The 19,549-nt window shown below is 35.9% G+C and overlaps 1 long non-coding RNA gene across 2 annotated transcripts in view; it reads right to left on the bottom strand.

Annotated features, from left to right (window-relative positions):
- The window catches only part of LOC141419693 (uncharacterized), a 136,175-nt gene that overhangs the window by 57,003 nt on the left and 59,623 nt on the right, over positions 1-19,549 (bottom strand). Inside the window, exons 2-3 of one of the 2 annotated variants that reach the window (XR_012444312.1) lie at positions 7,647-7,707; positions 3,180-3,344 (exon numbers count right to left, since the gene is read on the bottom strand). This is a non-coding gene — a long non-coding RNA (uncharacterized lncRNA). Of the gene's footprint in view, positions 1-3,179; positions 3,345-7,646; positions 7,829-19,549 lie in introns of those variants that run through there. The other variant, XR_012444311.1, reaches the window with a different exon arrangement.

The raw sequence follows: 19,549 nt of genomic DNA, 5'->3' as shown, positions 1-19,549 counted from the left end.
CAATTCTAGAATTTCTTGTTGATTTTCTTGCCTTGTTGACATATCTGTTGGTGATAGAGGAGTATTAAATTCTCCCACTATCACTGTGTTGGGTTCTATCTGTATTCTTAAGTCCATTAGTGAATATTTAATGAAGTTGGATGCACTGACATTGGGTGCATATAAATTAATAATTGTTATTTCCTCTTGATGTATTGCTAATTTTATTAGTATGAAGTGACCTTCTTTGCCTCTTTTGACTAATTTAAAATTTGAAGTCCACTTTATTTGATGTAAGTATTGCTACTCCTGCATGTTTTCAGGGGCCATTAGTTTGGTAAATGTTCTTCCAGGCTTTCACCCTATGCCAGTGTTTATTTCTGTCAATAAAGTGGGTCTCTTATAAACAATAGATTGTTGGGTCTTCCTTTTTAATCCAGTTTGCCAATCAGTGTCTTTTGATGGGGAAATTGATTTCATTAACATTCAGTGTTAATATTGAGGGATATGTAGTGATTCCTGTCATTTAATTGTTTTTGTTATTTAAGGATTTGTGTGTGTATGTGCAGCTAATTCTATGCTTCTCTCTGATTACTTGTCTGTTCTTCTCTTGAGGTTAATATTTCCCATCCTTTGATATTTATATTTGATTTTGTCTTCCATGTGTGGGATTCCTTTCAGAAACTTCTGTAATGGTAGTTTGGTGGTCATATATTGCTTTAGTTTCTGTTTATTATGGAAAACTTTTACCCCTCCATCAATTTTGAATAATGGCTTTTCTGGGTTGAGTATCCAAAAATTGAAACTGTTTTCTTTCAGTGCTTGAAATACCTCACTCCATGCTTTTCTTGCTTTTAAGGTTTCTATTGAGAAATCTGCTGTTATTTTGAAGGGTTTGGCTTTATATGTAATTTGTTTTTTCTTTCTTAGAGGCTTCAATATTCTTTCTTTGTTTTCTATGCTTGTTTGAATGATAATATGCCATGGAGAGGCTCTATTTTGGTCAAGTCTGATGTCCTGGAGGTTTCCTGTACATGAATGGGCAACTCTTTCTCAAGATTTGGAAATTTTTCTGCTATTATTTTGTTACATATACATACAATATTTCAGAACCCTTTGGTTTGCACCTCTTCTCCTTCTTCAATGCCCATGATTCACAGGTTTGGTCTTTTCATGGAGTCACTGAGATCTTGCATATTCCTTTCACAGCTCTTGAGTCATTGGTCTAAGAGTTCTTCCATTTTTTCTTTAATATCTATTTTGTTTGAGCCTTGAGATTCTGTCTTCCACTTGTCCTAGTCTGCTGGAGTGGCTTTCTACTGATTTTTTTATTTGATATAAGGAACTTCTCATTTTTAGAATTTCTGTTTGATTTTTTTCTGAGATTTTCCATATGTTTGTTAAATTCCTCTTTCATATTTTGTTCTGTTGTCTTTATTTCATATATCTCTTTTTTATAATCTCCTTAGGTTTACTTTGGAGTTTGTTGAACTCCTCTCTGGGTTCATTTAGTAATTTCTGTGTCTTCTCAAGTTTTCTATTTATGTTGTCTTGATATTCTTTGAGTTATTTTTGTATGTTCTCTTTCAGCTCCTCCAAAAGTTCCTCTTTGAGCTCCCTTTTGATTTCCTCTTTGAGCACTTTTAGAGTTCCTGATTAAGCTCACTGGACATACTTACCATAATTCTACTGGGATCAGCAAGTGGGGATTCATTTCCTTCATTTTCTACTAAATCTTCTATTGAATTATTGTTCATCTTTTATGGAGTTGCATTCCCCTGCCTTTTTATTCTCCTCATGTTTCTACTTTGTGCTTTGTTCCTCTGTTGCCAATTGGCTATTTGGGGTTTTAATTATCTCCTGTCTTTCCTTTGATTTAATTATTATGCTGTGACTGGCTTAGTTGTTAGCTAGGTAGTTGTGCTATTTCTAACTTGGATGTATAATTTAGCAATACAAAATTCACAGACTCAATGCCAGACCAATTGTTTACATAATACATAGAGAACCCCTTGGTTATATTATCTATAAACAGTGGGTATTGGGGGATGACAGTCATTTGGGTAGAAATAAATACTTAGGTAATTAAAAATATGGCATTAGAGGAGGGGGCAGAAAGGAGGAACGTGTTAAGGGGGAAAGGAGAGTGAGGTGTGGGGGCTATAGGGTAATAAGGCCCTAAGTTGTGTTAAGGTGTGTTTCAGGTGTTGTGGGGGAAGGTGATCTTGTCAGGGATTGCAGAGGGATTGGAAAGATGGGGATAATGTGTAAATTTGGTATAGTAGACCATTCGGTGAGTAGTGAAGGTGGAGGAGGTAGGGGCAGTAGGGTGAAAGGTAGGAGAAGACGAGAGGGGTAAGTTGGAGAAAAAGGAGAGAATGAAAGAAAAAGGCAGAAAAAATAGTTGGGGAAGAGTGGGACAAGAGAGGGCTAAGCATTCAATATTTGGACAGAATGGAAGAGGGAGATAGGTAACAATGGTTTATAGCACAAAAAAGGAGTGAAAATGAAGAAAGTAAAAATAGAGATAAGAAAATTATAATAACAAAAATAAAAATGCTAAATAAAAAGGGAAAAAATCAGTTTGCTGAAAATTCTGGACGTTTTTCTCTGACTTCAAATCCAAGTGCTGGTGCTTTTGACAGGGGCTTTTTCAGTGTCTCTGTCCCTTCTGAAGATTGATACACTGGGCTATGTGGCAATGGATGTTGCCCCTCCTTATCATACACTTTGGGGGGAGTCTGCTAAGGATGTTTGAACCTAGTTTTTCCTTGGTGTGATGAGCCATCTGGTACAGGAGAATTCTCTGAAGGGGTCCCACCAGGAGGCTGGTTTGTAAGCAGTCGCTGGTCCCTTCTGCACACAGGGAAAGTTACAATTGAGTTTTTTGATCACTCACTTTTCAGGTCACTACCAGATTCTCCAAGGTGGTCAAATGTTTCTGATTTCACCAGGTGGCAATTGTGTCACTCCACCTCCACTTAGGCCCTGACAGCTCAGCCTCTCCCTCAACAAGCTAGAGCAGCTGACTGTGCCCCTTCCCCACTCTGGAGATTTAAACTCAGCATTCTGCCACGCCCTTCCTGTCCAGTGCAGTTGGTGGGCAGATTGCCCCCACCCACCCCACAGAGGTGAATTATGCTCTACATCTATGGCAACCAGTTTTGTTGGAGGGATGGGGAGTACAATTTGGCCACCACCTGCACTGGACTATGTGGTTCCCTTGAGGCTGAGTGGTCCTTTATGCTCATCTTGTTGTGGTTGCAGGTTCACTCAAGCAGAATGAGGTCTGGTCCAGCAGGGTGCAGGTAGGCTGTGTCTGCATAGTATAGGCCCAGATGTTGCAGAATCTATCTCAGTTTGCTCTGCAAAAGGAAAAAAAGTAAATGGGAAAACTGCTGCTTTCCCCCAGGCAGACTGGTGGTTGTGCCAGTCCCAGCCCATGCCAGGACTCCCCTGGCTGTTATGTCCAATTAAAAGTAGTTTTAAGGGTCATTCCTTGAACTCTATGAGCACCTTATGTGTTGTTGGTAATTTCGCTGGCTAAAAAGAATCAGAATTACTCCATTAAAGTAAGTAATTTGAATAGACATTTCTCTGGAGAAGGTATAAAAAGAGCAATGAGTATGTGAAAAGATGCTCAAAGTCATTAGTCATTTGGGAGTACAAATCACAACTATAGTGAGACTATTTAGAACACTCTAAGATGACTACAAAGTAAAAATGGATACTAACAAGGGTTATGACTTGAATATGAAATGTTGCCCATAGCTTATATTTTGAATGCATGGTCCTCAGCTGGTGGTGCTGGAAACTTTAGGAGGTGGGACCTAGCTGGAGGAAGCAGGTCACTGGGGGGTTGGTACTTGGGAGTATCTTGTCTTTAGACACCCCCTCCCCCACCCCCACCTCCGCTTCCTGTCCACCATGTAATTAATAGTTTTCCCCTTCCACAAGCACTGCCCTGATGTTCTGCACAAGCACAGAGGGCCAAGAACTATGGACTGAACCCTTTGAAACTGTGAACCAAAATAAATAGTTCTACCCCAAGTTGTTTCTATCAAGTTTTTTGTCACAGATATGCAAAACTTATTGATACAAAAAGCATTGGTGAAGATGTGAAATAATTTAAACCCTCATGTATTGCTGCTGGGAATGTAAAATGGTGCAGATGCTTTGGAAAACGTGTTTATCATTCCTGAAAATTGTACATATAGCTATAACCCAGCACATTCTTTCCTAGATAATTATCCAAAAAAATTTTTAAAAATTCACCCACAAAACAAACAGCTGTTCATAACAGCATTATTCACAAAAGCCAATTAGTATTATTCATAAAAGCCAAATGATATATGCTATATCCATACAATGGAATTATATTCACAATTAAAAGAACAAACTTGATACATACTAAACAAATATGAACCTCAAAAACATTTTACTGAGTGGAAGAAAGCAGTCACTAGACAACATATATTGTATAATTTGCTCTTACATTAAATGTCTAGAATAGGCAATAGAGAGAGATAGAAAGTAGCTTCATGGCTTCCAGTGGCATGAGGAAGGGACAAAGTATAGAGAGATTGCTAATGGAAAAAGCAGTTCCTTCTTGGAGTGAAAGAAATGTTCTAGAATTGCATAGTGCTGATAGTGATACAATTCTTTAAACAGACTAGAAACCACTGAATTTTGCACATTTTTGGTGGTCCTGGGGTTAGAGCAGAGCCTCACATTTGCTATGCAGGCATTCTAACACTTGAGTCACATCTCAGCGTTTTTATTCTTCAGTTATTTTTAGACAGGGTCTTATGTTTTTGCCCAGGGCTGACCTCACTCTGCAATTCTCCTACCTATGCCACCTGCATAGTTGAGATTATAGACAGGAGCCACCATGTCAGACTCTGAATTTTCTACCTTTTTTGGTGGTACTGGGATTTGAACTCAGGCCTCCACCTTGAGTCACTCCACCAGCCCATTTTTTGTGATGGCTTTTTTCAAGATAAATTCTTGCGAACTATTTGCCCAAGCAGGCTTAAAACCACGATCCTCCTGATCTCTTCCTTCTGAGTTGGTAGGATTACAGGAGTGAGGTACTGGTGCCTGGCTCCTCCAGCCATTTTTGCTATAGCTATTTCAAAAATAGCATCTTGCGTTTATGCCCAAGCTGACCGGGACTGAGATCCTCCTACTTAAGATTCTCATATAGCGTTGATGACAGGTGTACCCCATCAAGCCCAGCTTTTTATTGGTTGAGATAGGATCTTGTGAACTTTTTTGTTTGGTTGGCCTTGAACCATGACCTCCCCCTAATCGCCTTCTGAATAGCTAGGATTACAGGGATGGATGAGCCACCACCCCTGGCCCAATTTTAAACTTTGAGGAAATTTTATGGCACAACAATTATATTTTAGTAATTGGCTAAAATTTGTTTTAAGACAAAACATATACACAATAAAACTGGGCATGTTGGCTCATGCCTGTAATCCCAGCTACTTGGGAGGTAGATGCAGGAGGATCCCAAATTCAAGGCCAGCCTGAGGAAAGTCAGTGAGACCCTGTCTCAAAAACAACACAAACCAAAGGACTGGGGTTGTGGCTCAAGTGGGATAGTGCTTGCCAAGCATGCATGAGGCCCTAGGTTCAATCCCTAGTAGCTCAAAGAATAAGACAGACACCACAATGAGCCATTTAATATCAATAAATGTGACAATTAAGATAAACAGAAAATTTCAAAAACTAAGATGCAACTAACTAAAATCAATAAACACTGAAATATGTACTGTACATTTCAAAGAGCTAAAAGAAAGGATTTTGAAAGTTTTCACCATGGAGAAATGGTAAATACTTGAAGTGCTAAAAATTAAACTGATGTAACCATTATACAATACATACGTGTATTGAAACATTACATGCTATCCCCATGTTTTTATGTATCCATTAAAAATAAAATAAAAATAAAAAGTAAGGCAACCAAATCTAAGTATTTGTTAGAAAATTTTGAGTAACTCTTCACAAACCTCAGAAAAACAACTCTAGTTCCAAATACTTATGAGGTGAATTCTATCACATTTTCAAGAAAGAAAACATATCCATTCTTCAGAAAAATTAAGGTGGAATGATTACTGTCCATGTTGTTTTACAAACCTAACACATTCCTTTTACCATAACCTGAAAGGGACAGTTTTCAAACCTGAAAACTGGGACTAGAGATGTGGCTCAGTGGTAGAGTGTTTGCATTGGAGCAAGTAAAAAGGTTTATTTGAAAAGGTATCAAATCAAACAAGATGGAGACTATCACTTACAAAGACCATCTTGCCTGGGCATTGAAGGTACAAGACTTACTTAGGGAGTTATGAGGATAATATCAGAAAGGCTGGCACCAAGGTAGCTACAAATTTCAAGTGGTCTGCTGTTCTGATGAAAGGGGTACTGTTATCTGTCGGTCACCAGATTCTCTAGGCTCTGTAAATCTAAAGAAAAACTACTGATTAAAAGTGTTATGATTCATGTATTTTTAGTTTCTTTTCCCAGGAATAGTTAATTCTGCAGTTTATTATTAGGATACAGAAGACTTCTTTCACTCTGGAGAACAGGGGAATATAGCAACATGCTACTTTTCTGAGGTAAAACAGGACTGAGGGAAAAAAAGTTCACTGGGAAAGGGTTTTCACTACATTTGGTCTTCGTCAAAAGGCCAAGAAGCAATGGTGGAGAATGTTTTTTTAACCTATTAGGTGTCTTCAGTCAAAGGTATCAACTATAACAAAGCTAGTAGGAGAGTAATAGTGTACCACCTACCTGTATGACTTCCAAAATTAGTGATTTTTAAAAAGTCAACTAAGAGCAAGTGAAGCTAGAGGATTTATTTCATTTTTTTCTAAACAAACATACCTAGGAATAATAAGGATCTTCCATAACTCATAAAGAATATCTATGAAAAATTATATGCAATATCATGGTTAATAATGAAAAAGTGAGTAATACTACTGATATCAGGAGCAAGGCCAGGGAACAAAATTTCTCTATTTTTATTCAAATTTGTACTGAAGATAATGAAGGGAAGAAAAGAAATAAAAGGTACGAAAACTGAACAGAAAAAAGGAATTCTATTCCTATTTGAATGGCTATGGCTGTTTGCTTAGAGAAAATTCCAGAGGATCTATAAATATTATTAGCATAATAAATGAGTTTAGAAAGGTCATAAGGCATAAGGTTAGTGTTAAGATCAATGCATAAAATATTAAAAAATAATAAGTACTAGATTCAATAATATCTAGGGATATATCTACCAAGACGTGCCTAAGAACACTATACTAAAAACTATGAGATATTGTGAAAGGAATTAAAGACCTAAATAAAAGTAGTGAAATCCACATCAATAGGTTAGAACCATTTTGGTTAACAGGGAAACTCTGTATAAAATGAGCTATAGATTGATTGCAATCTGATTCAAATACCACCAGATTTTTTTAGAAAAGTAGAGATGAAAATCTAATTGTACAGTTCATATACATGTGCTGTAATTCAAAAAACAGTTTATGAGAACAACAAATTTAGACAACTTATCTTACCTGATTGCAAGACAACATAAAACAACAGCCATCGAGACAGTTTGATTTTTTTCAAAAGGACAGATATTGTGATCAACAAAGCAGAAATTAACTCACCTATACATAGTTGGTTTTTGTCTACATTACTATGGGAATTCAACATGTGTTTCTGGATCACCTGGACATACATATAGAAAAAATGAACATTAACAGTTAATTCATATTAATAACAAAATGTAACCTGAAAAAGATCTTAGACCTAAAGGTAATAAGTAAAATTAATAAATACTTTAGAAGTAAACTTAAGAGAAAAACTTCATGACTTTGTATTAGTAATAAGATTTTTTCATGCAATCATGTAAGATATATATAATGAATTGGAATTCATTGAAATTAAAAACTTCTGTTCTTCAACATACATTATTAAGAGGATGGAAAGAAAGGGCCCTGGCTCTAGTAATAACACTTGCTTAGTGAGCAAGAAGCACTGAATTCAAATCCCAGAACCACCACCAATACCACCATAAAAAGATAAAAAGATAAGCCATAAGCTGGGAGGAAAATATTTTAAATCACATATCTGATAAAGGTCATATATTTAAAAATATGCACAATTCTAAAATCACAAATATAAACAAATCCATTAAAATATACAGAGGATTTAAGTAAACACATCATCCAAGAATGTAAACAAATTGGCAAATGAACATATAATCCACCACGCAACATTATCAGTCATTAAGCAAATATTCATGAAACATGAGATATCATTATAAACCAATTAGAATGTCCAAAATTAAAATGACATAATACTATACTAAAAATTGGCAAGGTTACGCAGTAAGTGGTATGCTTAGATACTGATGATGAAAATGAAACTGGAAAAACTATTATTGGAAAATATATAAGCAGTTTCTTAAATAACTAAATGTACACTCCCCATTTGTCCCAACACTGTCTTTTATGTTTAATCAAGAATCATGTTCATAAGTGCTAATAGTAGGTTTATTAATATGTACATATGATACCACTCAGAGAAAAATCTAGATAATGCCAATTATCAAGATTGACATCAAGCAGACCAGTGGTTAATTTGGGACAAATGTCAGAGGAATGAACTGAGAAAACTTAGAGAGGTAGAGCATCTGGAGATCTTCGTATTAACCATATCTTTATACATAATTCACAGCTAATCAAAGTGTACATTTCAATTATGTATAGTTTATTATATGCCAACTAAACCTCAATGAGATTATAAAAGTTATCATCTCATTAAGTTGAGAAAGTAAATTAAAAAGTCAATATCTGTTCACAATAAAATTTTTGGCAAGGAATAACTTTCAATCTGATAATTAATATTTAAATAGTGAATTTTTCTTCTAAGTCCAAGCAAGCAAGAATATTTTTCTCACCATTTTTATTCAGTTGTGCCTTGGATTTGCTAGCCATTGAATGAAATTCAGATTAAAATTGTTTTATAGTTTCTTACAAAAATTAAGAAAATGATTCCAAAATCTATATGGAAATTCATATTTCCTTTAAGACACAACAAATCTTGAGGAAAACATAAATATTACAGGATTTATACTAGCATAAATCAAAACTTATAAAATTGTAGTATCCAACAGTACCATATTGACACAAGGACAAATTGATAATGGAACAGAATAAAGAGCCTATAAATATACAAACACACATATGATCATTTTAATTTCAAAAAGTGGCAGCAAAGTTCATTTTCATTAAGTGGTGTTGGCTCAATTCCACATATAAATGGAGGAAAATGAACATTAAACACAAACCCACACAATACAAAAAATTGATTTGGAAAATATATCAAAATGAAATATAACACAGGGAAATATTTTCATAAACTTGGAGAGACAAACATTTTGTAGGACACACAAGAAACTACACATAAAAGAAAAAAATGGTATATTGGACTTCATAAATATTTGAAAAAACAAACCTAATAGAATGTTTTAATACATTTATTTGATGTATATATAGAATTCATAAAGAACAAAATCTGCAAATTAATAGGGAAAGGGAGAAACAACCCAATTTTAAACTGAAAAAATTAGTTAACAAGATCTTCACAAAATATTATCAACCAATAAACACATATAGATGTGAAAAAAACATGTCTTATTAGGGAAAATCAATTATATGTTATAGAGAGATACCAGTACATACTTACCAAAATAGCTTAAAATTGTAAGCGGTAAAGTGAATTGTAGATTTCATCATTAAGCAAAAGAAAGATGCATCATTGGTAGTAATTCTGTTCTCATAGGATGAGTTAAGACGTGTTCATTCTGTTTCCAACTCAACAACATATTATAATTTTTATTCTTTTATTGTTGTGCTTGGGGAGGGTACACTGTAGCATTTACAGAGGTTCTTACAATGTATCAAATATATCATACTTGAATTCACCCCACCACCACCACCTGCTCTCCTTCATCCCCCTCCCCTGACTCCTGGAATAGCTTCAACAGATATCATTTTTGCATTTACATAAACGCGTATACATTATTTGCACCGTATTCATCCTCCTACCTTTTTCCCTGCCACCTCTTCCATCCCACCATTGCCACCCCTCCCTGGGAAGAGCCTGTCCAGCTTCCTGTTCTCCGATTTTGTAGAAGAAAAAACATAAAAGAGAAAAAGAGAAACATGACCTTTTTGATAGTTTGAGATAAAGATAGTTACACAGGGACTTTCCTTGTGTTGTTTCCATGCATATATGTATGGTTCTTCTCTTCTAGTCCTCTTCACTCCTCCCTTGTCCCAATCTCATGGTGGCTCTGGCCAGTTAAAAAATTTCTATATTCATTCCTGTACAGTGAGAACATCAACCATATTGAAGTTTTTGTTTTCTTTCCCCTCCCATTTTAGGCCTCTCCTTAGTGTGATTCATGTCCCATAATACTGCTGTATTTGTTTTAGGTCTATAATTCACAAATGAGGAAGAACATACAATTTTTGGCCTTATAAGCCTGACTAACGTTGCTTAAGATGATGTTCTCCAGTTCCATCGATTTTCCTGCTAATGACAAAATTTCATTCTTTTTTGTGGCTGAGTAAAATTCTATTGTGTATAAATATCACATTTTCTTAATCCATTCATTGGTAGTGGGGCATCTTGGCTGTTTCCATAGCTTAGCTATTGTGAATAATGTTGCAATAAACATGAGTGTGCAGGTGCCTTTGTTGTAACCTGACTCACAATCCTTCCAGTATATCCCTAGGAGTGGAATTGATGGATCATATGGCAGATCTATGTTTAGTTTTTTAAGGCACCTCCATACTGTTTTCCATAGTGAATGTATTAATTTACATTCCCACCAGCATTGTGTGAGGGTTGCTTTTTCCCTACATCCTTGCCGACATTTGGTTGTGGTGGTATTCTATTCTATTCTAATAGGACTTGAGTGAAATCTTAATATGATTTTGAATTGCATTTCCTTTATGGCCAGTGATGGTGAATATTTTTTCATGTGGTTTTTCTTTTTTAGCCATTTGGACTTCTTCCTTTAAAAAGTTCTGTTCAGATCATTTGCCCATTTCTTTATTGTGTCATTGATTTTGGGGGAGTATAGTTTTTTTGAGCTCCCTGTGCTTTCTGGTTATCAGTCCCTTGTCTGATGTATAACTAGCAAAGATTTTTCTCCCACTCTATGGGTGGTCTCTTCAATTTAGAGACCATTTCTTTTGTTGTGCAGCAGCTTTTTAATTTCATGTAGTCCCATTTGTCTATCTTTTGTCTTAGTTGCTGAACCACTTGAGTTCTACTGAGGAAGTCCTTGCTTATGCCTATTGCTTCCAGTGTATTCCCAGCTCTTTCCTGCACTAGATTCAAGGTTTCAGGTCTGATATTAAGTTCCTTAATCCACTTTGAGTTGATACTTGTACAGGGTGACAAACATGGATCTTCAGTTTTCTGTGGGCAGATATCCAGTTTTCACAGCAACATTTGTTGAAGAGGCTGTCTTTTCTCATTTGTAGTTTTTGGCACCTTTGTCAAAAATGAGGTGGGCATAGCTGCTTGAATTCATACCCAGGTCCTCTATTCTGTTCCACTGGTCTTCATATCTGTTTTTGTGCCAGTACCAGGATGTTTTTATTGCTATGGCTCTGTAGTATAGTTTAACACATCGGGTATTGTGATTCCTCCAGTGTTGCTCTTTTTGCTCAGTATTACCTTGGCTATTTATGGTATTTTGTGCTTCTGAACAAACTTTAGGGTTGACTTTTCAATCTCTGTGATGAATGTCATTGGGATTTTGATGGGAATTGCATTGAACATATAGATTGCTTTTGAAAGTAAAACGATTTTCACTGTGATGATTCTGCCAATCCATTAGCATGGGAGATCTTTCCACTTTCTGTAGTCTTCTTCAATCTCTTTAATGGTTTATAGTTCTCCTTTGTAGAGGTCTTTCACATCCTTTACTAAGTTTCTTCCTAGGTATTTGATTTTTTTGAGGCTATTATAAATGGAATTGTTTTCCTATATTCTTTCTCATTTTATTCATTGTTGGGGTATAGAAAGGCTACTGATTTTTGTAAATTGTTTTTGTATCCTGCTACTTTGATTAAACTGTTTATGGTATCTAGAAGTTTTTTGGTGGCATTTTTTAGGTCTTTTAGGTAAAAGATCATGTCACATGTGAATAGGGATAGTTTGGCTTCTTCCTTACCTATTTGTATTTCTTTTATTTCTTCTTCTTGCCTTATTGCTCTGGCTAGGAATTCCAAGACTATGCTGAATAGGAGTGGAGAGAGTGGACACTGTTGTCTTGTTCCTGACTTTAGGAGAAATGGTTTCAGGTTTTCCTCATTAAGTATGATGTTAACTATAGGTTTGTCATAGATGGTCTTTATTAGGTTGAGGGCTGTTTCTTTTATTCCTAGTTTCATCAGAGCTTTTTATCAAGAAATGGTGTTGAATTTTATTGAAGGCTTTTTCTGTATCTATTGACATGATCATGTCACTTTTGTCTTTGCTTCTATTAATACGCTGTATTACATTTATTGATTTGCATATGTTAAACCATCCTTGATCTCTGGGATGAAGCTCAGTTGGTCACAGTGCATGATCTTTCCAATATTGTTAGATTTGCCACTATTTTATTGAGCATTTTGCATCAATGTTCATTAAGCAGATTTGCCTATGGTTCTCTTTTTTTTGGATGTGTTCTTGTCCGGCTTTGGAATGAATGTAATACTGGCTCATAAAAAGTGTTTGGCAATGTTACATCCCTTTCTATTTTGTGGAAATTTTTAAGGAGTATTTGTGTTAGCTCTTCTTTAAAGGTCTGGTAGAATTCAGCAGAGAATCCATCAGGTCCTGGACTTTTCTTTTTTGGGAGACTCTTTATTGCTGATTCAATTTCATTACATGTTATAGATCTGTTTAGGTGGTTAATATCCTCTTGGTTCAGTTTTGGTTGGTCATAAGTATCTAGAAATGTGTCCATTTCTTCAAGATTTTCCAATTTATTTAAATATAGATTTTCAAAGTAGTCCATGATGATTCCCTGGATTTCCTTGGTGTTTGTTGTTAGCTCCCCTTTTTCATTTCTGATTTTATTAATTTGGGTCTTTTCTCTCCTCATTTTAGTCTGATTTTCCAGGGATTTGTCAATCTTGTTTATTTTTTCAAAGAACCAGCTTTTTGTTTCATTAATTCATTTTTTATTCATTTATTCACATGTGCATACATTGTTGGGGCCATTTCTCCCCCCTACCCCTCACCTCCTCCCTCTCCCCCAACCCCCCTCTCTTCCAGGCAAAACCTGTTCTGTCCTTATCTCTGATTTTGTTGAAGAGAAAACATAAGCAATAATAAGAAAGACAAAGCGTTTTTGCAAGTTAAGATAAAGATAGCTATACAGAGAGATTCCTAGCATTGTTTCCATGTACAAATGTGTTACAACCCAAGTTGATTAATCTCAAACTGACCTTTTCACTAGTTCCTGATCCCCTTCTCATATTGACTTCTGTCGCTTTAAGGTTTCTGTATAAGTTCCTCTGCAGTGGGGACATCAAACACTTTCATGGTTTGGGTTTCTTACCTATCCCCATACCTCCCGTATGTGCTCTCCCCTTATCATGTGACCCAAGTCCAACCACAGTGCTGTATTTGCCCTAGATCTAAAGTCCATATATGAGGGAGAACATACAATTTTGGTCTTCTGAGCTTGGCTAGCTTCACTCAGAATGATGCTCTCCAGTTCCATCCATTTACTTGTGAATGACAAAATTTCATTCTTCTTTGTGGCTAAGTAAAATTCCATTGTGTATAAATACCACATTTGCTTAAAGCATTCTTCAGTAGTGGGACATCTTGGCTGTTTCCATAGCTTGGCTATTGTGAATAGTGCTGCAATAAACATGGGAGTGCAGGTGCCTTTGGAGTACCCTGTGTTGCATTCCTTTGGGTATATCCCCAGGAGTGGGATTGTTGGATCATATGGCAGATCTATGTTTAGATTTTTAAGAAGCCTCCAAATTTTTTTCCATAGTGGTTGCACTAGCTTGCATTCCCACCAGCAGTGTACGAGGGTTCCTTTTTCCCCACATCCTCACCAACACCTGCTTCATTAATTCTTTGTATGGTTTTCGGGGGTCTCTATTTCATTGATTTCAGCTCTTATTTTTTATTATTTCTCTCCTTCCACTTGTTTTGGGTTTAGCTTGTTCTTGTTTTTCTGGGAGTTTGAGATGTAGCACTATGTAGTTTTTGAGATCTTTCTGTCCTTTTAATATATGCACTCATTACTCTAAACTTTCCTCTTAGGACTGCCTTTGCTGTGTCCTGATAGGATGTGTTTTCAATTTCATTAAACTTCAGGAACTTTTTTATTTCCTCCCTTATTTCTTTGATGACCTACTGGTCATTGAACAATGTGCTGTTCAGCCTCCAATTGTTTAAATATTTTCTGCTGCTTCTTTTGTTGTTGAGTTCTAGTTTTATTGCATTGTGATCAGATAGTATGCAGGAGGTTACTTCAATTGTCTTATATGAGTACCCTTAAATATGGTCTATTTTGGAGAATGTTCAATGGGCTACTGAGAAAAATGTATATTGTGCTGCTGCAGGATGGAATGCTCTGCAGACATCTGTCAATTCCATTCGATCTATGCTGTAATTCAATTCTAGAATTTCTTTGTTGATATTTTGCCTGATGACCTACCTCTTGGTGATAGAAGGGTATTAAAGTCTCCCATTACCACTGTGTTGGTGTCCATATGTGATTTTAAGTCCTTTAGTATATTCTTAATGAAGTTGGATGCACCGACATTGGGTATATATAAGTTAATAATTGTTATTTCCTCATGATGTAGTGCTACTTTTATTAGTATGAATTGACCTTCTTTGTCTCTTTTGACTAACTTAAGTTTGAAGTCCACTTTATCTTATATAAGTATTGCTATTCCTGCCTGTCTCAGGGGCCATTAGCTTGGTAAATATTCTTCCAGCCTTTCACCCTAAGACAGTGTTTGTTTCTTTCAATAAGGTGGGTCTTTTGTAAACAGCACATTGTTGGGTTTTCCTTTTTAATCCAGTTTGCCAACTGTTGTCTTTTGGTGGGGGAGTTGAGTTCATTAACCTTCAGTGTTAATGTTAAGAGGTATGTGGTGATTTGTGTCATTTAGTTCTTTTTGTTGTTTAAGGATTTGAGTATGTGCAGCCAATTTAATGCTACTCTCTGAGTACTTGACTCTTCTTATGTTTAATACTTCCTGTCCTTTCATGGTTATGTTTGTTTTCATCTTCTGTGTGTAGAATTCCTTGCAGAATCTTCTGTAGTGGTGGCTTGGTGCTCATATATTGTTTTAGATTCTGTTTATCATGGAAGACTTTTATTCCTCCATCAATTTTGAATTATACTTTTACTGGGTAGAGTATCCTAGGACTGAAATTGCTTTCTTTCAGTGCTTGAAATACCTCACTCTATGCCCTTCTTGCTTTTAAGGTTTCTGTAAGAAATCTGCTGTTATTTCGTTGGGTTTATCTTTGTATGTTACTTCTTTTTTCTCTCTTACAGCCTTCAATATTCTTTCTCTATTTTCTGTGTTTGTTGTTTTAATGATAATTTGTCATGGAGTAGTTCTATTTTGGTCAAGTCTGTTTGGTGTCCTGGAGGCTTCCTGTACCTGAATGGGCAACTCTTTCTCAAGATTTGGGAAATTCTCTGCTATTATTTTGCTGAAAATATTACATATCCCTTTGATTTACACCTCTTCTTCTTTGATGCCCATGATTCACAGGTTTGGTCTTTTGATGGAGTCACTGAGTTCTTGCATATTCCTTTCACACCTCTTGAGTATTTTGTCTAAGAGTTCTGTTTTTCTTTAATATCTGTTTTTTCTTCATGCCCTGAAATTCTGTTTTCCACTTGCTCTAGGCTGCTGGAATGGCTTTCCTCTGTATTTTTTATTTGAATTAAATAACTTTTTATTTCCAGGATTTCTGTTTGATTCTTTATTCTGTGGTTTTCCATATCTTTGTTAAACTCTCCTTTCATGTCTTGTGCTATCTTCTTTAATTCATATAACTCTTTTTTATAGTCTCCTTTGTTTTACTTTGAAGTTTGTCAACAGCATAGTTTAGAAAACTGGTATCATTTCTCACTTAAATGTTTAGTATAATGCAACAGTGAAACAAGTTATTCTAGGTGCTTTCTGTTTTATAAGGTTATTAATTATTGATTCAATTTCATTAATAGATATAGTTATATTCAGATTATTTATATTTTCTTATGTGAGTTTTGGTACATGTATCTTTCATTTTGTATAAATTATTAATTTGTGAGCATGGACTGCTCATAATATCTTTTTGTTATTCCTTCAACATCCACAGGATCAGTAGTTATATCCTCACTTTCAGAATAGGGCTGGGGGTGTGGCTCAAGTGGTAGAGTGCCTGCCTAGCAAGCACGAGTCCCTGTGCTCAAATCCAAGTCCCACCAAAAAACATTAAAACTGAAGAATATTATAAAATTAAAATTATGACTAGATGAGTTCATAAGTAAAGTCAAGAAAAATAGATGATATAGTTAGTGACTCTGAATACTGAACACTATAATTGAATTAAGCCAAATAACAGAGGTAAAATAAGCTGAAAAGATTAATGGAGTATAAAGGTTGGGGGTAACAATAAGAAAACCCTTTCATTTGCATTTGAATTCCAAGAACAAAGAGAAAGAGTGTGACTGAAAAAGTGTTCAAAGATAAAATTGTTGAAAACTTTCAAAACATGAAGAAAAATATAAATCAGAGAGTAAATACATGAGAACACCAACTTAAATGACAGCAGACTTCCTACCTGAAGCTGGAACATTTGAAGTAGAACTGTTTTCAGATGCTGAAAGCAAAAAGATCCCTCCTATATATAAATTTTATATTTGACAAAATATACTTTAGAAAGGAGGGGAAACAAGATATTTACACATATAGCAAAACCTTAATAGGTGGCTAAAGGATATTCTCTAAATGTAAAATAAATTATAACAAAAGAATCTTGGAACTTCAAAATTGAAAAAAGAACATCAACATGGTTAAAATTATGGGCAAACATAACACACTCTTTCTTCTCATAAGTTTAAAAACTCATATTTAATTTTTGAAGTAAATTTTGTAACACAATCTACTGGAAGTATTAAAATGCACACAGAGAACAACATTAAGAAAATTCTGCTTGGGGAGTAGAGGGTATCGCTTAGTGACAGAGCTCTTGCCTAACATGCACAAGGGCCCTGGGTTTAATACCTAGCATTAAGCAAAGAAAAAGAAGAGAAGGGAGGGGAAGGAAAAAGAAGGGAAGGGAGGAAGGAAGGCAGGAAAGAAGGAAGGCAGAAGGAAGGAAGGAGGGAAGGAAGGAAAGAAGGGAGGAAGGGGGGATAAAGAAGGAAAATTCTACTTTAAAAATGAGAAGGGTAAAGAAAATAAACATAAGGTCTCCACACTTTACTGAAGGCCATACATCAATACTATATTATGCATTGATAAATGGTGCATATAAATTATACTACCTTGAACAACCACTAAGAAAAACACAAGGAAATATATTCAAAAATCTATGTGCATATGAAGATGGAGTCAGATAACCTGTTTATGTAACCTCCCAGAAATTCAAGGACAGAGAAACAGAGGAAAAAAATAGGAAACAACAAATACTATACATAAACCTAACATATCAATATATTCTTAAATTATCTAAATACACAAATTACTAGACAGATTGCCAAGGTGGACAAAAATTATGATCCAGTTATATTCTTTCTAAAAATTTATTTCATGTGCAATAAAATGATAGTTTAAAAGTAAAAAGATAAAAAGATTATCATGTAAGAAATACTTTTTAAAAAGTGCTATACCTTAATGTTGTTAAAGTAGGCTTCAGATCAAACGAACTACCAGAGAAAGAAAGACTACATAATCATAAGAGAATCAAATTGGTCACCAGTGTCTCACACCTGTAAGGGAGGCTTACATCAGGAAGATCATAGATCAAGGCCAGTCTGGGCAAATAAACCTCATCTCTAAAACAACCAGAACAAAATGGACTGGAGGCATGGTTCAAGCAGTAGAGCTCCTGCTTTGCAAGCGTGAAGCCCTGAGTTCAAACCCCTGTCCCACAAAAATAAAATAAAATAAAGATCAGTCCACCAGGAAGATGTAATGATCATAACTGTGTGCACACCAAACAACAGAGCCCCAAAATGTAAAAGCTAATGGAACTGAAAGGAGAAACAGACAAATCCATAATTATAGCTGGGGAATTAAAACACCATTCTCAGCAACTGATGGAAAATTAGACGTAAAATCAATAAAAATATAGAGGAATTGAATAACACAATCTTCTGACATGAGATAATTGAAAGCTATTACAAAAAACTCAGAAAAACATATAATAGAATAGTGCCATCAATTAACATAATCTAATTGAAACCTATGAACACTCCATCCAAAAATAACAGAATATACATTTTTTTTCAAGCAACTATGACAGATTTATCAATATAATTATACCCTGGGCCATCAAACAAACCTCAGAAAATGAAAAAAAAGGAATTCATACAGAGCATGATTTTAATACATGTAATAAAGCTAGTAATCAATAAGAAAGGGAAACTCTCCAAAGACAAGAATGTTAATCAACACACTTCTAAACGACTCATGTGTAAAAGAGAAAATCTAAAAGAATTTAAAATGTAGTAGTGAATGAAAATAAAAATGAGATATAGCTAAAGGACTGCTTAGAAGGAAAGTCATATCACTAAATGTTTATATAAAGTAGAAGAAAGAAATCAATGACCTATTTTCCTCTCAATCAATTATAAACTGAAGAGCAAAATGAAAAGAAATAGATGATTCCAATATAGCAGATAGAGGGAGGAAGCAGAAACCGAGCCTCCTATAGCTCCTATAGTGAAATCTTGGAGAGACGCCAGAGACAAACTTTGCAGGCATAATCACTGAGAAAAGGCATAACTGTGACCCCTCCACACCTCCAGCTGGCACAGAGAATCTCCACTTCATGTTAACAGAGAAACCAGGAGGGCTCATGGGCCGCCAGTCGCCAGCGCCCAGACGGCTTTGGAAGACGCGGACCAGGTGAGCTTTGTGGTACCATGGTACTCCCACAGACAAGCCTGGGCCAGAGCAGCACAGTCCCTTGGACAGACTGACCTCTACCTGGGAAAAAAAGAGAAACTGAGTAATAAGCAATAAGAGCAATAAAGACATGCTGGAAAGAGGGTGGGGCCCACTGAGCGCTGAAGATTGGGGGAAGGGAATCCTTCCCGGGACTGTAAGTAAACAAGCCGGGCTGGCCGGAGAGCCTCTGGCAGGAGCGGGGGTGCGTGCCCAGCAACCAGGAGTGGGAAAACTTGTGAGAGTGGCGGAGGGAGGAAAACTCCACAGGAGAGGAGGGAAGACCCACTTCCCACTGAGCTGTAAACAAACATGGCAGCTGGCAGGAGCAGCAGCACCACCCAGTAATC

This window comes from Castor canadensis, chromosome X (assembly GCF_047511655.1).
Source record: "Castor canadensis chromosome X, mCasCan1.hap1v2, whole genome shotgun sequence".
Lineage (NCBI taxonomy): Eukaryota > Metazoa > Chordata > Mammalia > Rodentia > Castoridae > Castor > Castor canadensis.
This window is presented reverse-complemented; position numbering and strand designations above follow the sequence as displayed.